We start from the raw sequence: 1,805 nt of genomic DNA on the forward strand, positions 1-1,805 counted from the left end.
TCTCGTATACCCATTTGTGAAATTATGAAGAATTGTTTCAGGCTCAACCTATTTAATGGAATATATAATGATCTTTGCAAACTTTAGTACATTCCTTTACACTCCAAAATATTCAGCACTTCTGCGTCGTCATTCTTAACGGTTAGAACTCGATGCAAGTGTCTTGGAGTGCGAGTTATGTGCTAACCAAAGTGGGACTTATAACTGTTACTGTTTTTTCACAAAGAATTGCGAGGGCAAACATTGCATTTTATACCTATTGAACTGATGCTAGAATTGTTTTTTTTCTTCAATTCTATCCCGTGATAGCTCAAAATCAAACACTAAAAACAATTGTCACAGAAAATTTTATACTTTCAAAAACAGGCCGTTTAGTGTAAACGAGTTCACATTTCCGTCAGAAGAAGTGGGTGCAACATCTAGTTTGATTTCAAATAAAAGTCAGTCAAAATTTTTAAGCTTCACATTGAGTGCAAAGGGAGAAGAACCTTTCATTCGATGACATGTTCACCGGAGGCAGAGCTCAGCTGTCGATCGGCGATTCCGGATTCGGATAGATGACCACTCGCTCCCGCCATTGGGTGACACAGGAGAAATATTCACGTTGCATATTTGAGACACGCATTCTGGTGGCAGTGTGACTGACACTGCGTGAAGCTGACGGCTTGAAAGGGAGCAAAGGAAAAATGTTCTTAATCCTGTACTTCCATCCAGTCGGTTGAATAATTGAATTATTCACTCCTTTCTCGTAAAATCTGGAAAACAGGAAATGACACTAAAGCTATAGCCCAAAAAATAAATAGCACCGATGACACTATACAACCATTAGTATGAAAAGAAGGAATTTTAACAGCGGAAATGCATGTCATGTATACAAATTTAAGCCATTATTTAAAACCTGTTCCATGATATATTCGCTATTATAATTTAATGTATATTTCTGAATGGTTTAAATGTTAGGAAGCCTGTGTGAATTGGTGAGCCAAGTCAGAATATGTTCAATATTCTCAATATACATACGTGAAAATGGGTGGTTTGGAGATGAATTTTCACGCAAAATTTCGGCTCATGCACTCTTTAATAAATTGCCTCGTAGTAATGTATCGCGTAACCAGTCCTTGCTGCACGATATAGAGAGTCAAACCCCACAAATACGTGTTGCATAAACTACATTAACTTGGACTATATTGCCCAAGTGTATACTGTGATTCTGTACCTAACGCGTAAAAAATATGATTGATTATGCAGTATTAGTATGGGATAATAAGTACGAGCGAAAGACATATTTACCTCAACTCTTCAGCAACCCATCTCTCACCAGCAATCGAACAACTGAGAGACCCACACTTCACAACAGCAGAAGTAGAACTGAGGCGAAAGCCCCAAAGCGGTGCGCGGCTTCTTTCTTATAGCTTTTGGAGGGTGGAGAACTGCTAAGGAATGGAGGGGTTGTTGCCCGGCACGAATAGCCCAAGGCAGAATCAAAAACTGTTGAACTGAATATGAGTCGCAGTGCATCTGACGGGTGAGTTTCGGCTAAATGTGTAGTGAAGGGGGTCGCACTATCCGAATGCGTTTGACAAAACCCTAGCCGCGGAACTACGGCAAAAAATGAAGGGAATTCAAATGCATTGAAACCTACCGATCCTGGCGCCACCAGTGCTTAAAATTGGAGTGCGAATTAATGCGCGGGGACCGGGTTCATATACGGACTTCCACTGCCACCTAGTGGAGCCCATGGAGTACCTACTTATTGCTATGATCGGGTCGTTAAAGATTTGGAGGGATCTCTACTATGGACCGTG

The 1,805-nt window shown here is 40.7% G+C and overlaps 1 long non-coding RNA gene across 1 annotated transcript; it reads right to left on the bottom strand.

Moving 5' to 3' along the window:
* Positions 1 to 333: 333 nt before the first annotated feature.
* LOC124155141 lies at positions 334 to 1,422 on the bottom strand. Its single transcript, XR_006864157.1, has 2 exons — positions 1,291 to 1,422; positions 334 to 755 (listed from the first exon to the last, which is right to left on the bottom strand). It is a non-coding gene; the product is annotated as an uncharacterized LOC124155141 (long non-coding RNA).
* Positions 1,423 to 1,805: the final 383 nt, after the last annotated feature.

The sequence above is a fragment of the Ischnura elegans genome, chromosome 3, assembly GCF_921293095.1.
Source record: "Ischnura elegans chromosome 3, ioIscEleg1.1, whole genome shotgun sequence".
Lineage (NCBI taxonomy): Eukaryota > Metazoa > Arthropoda > Insecta > Odonata > Coenagrionidae > Ischnura > Ischnura elegans.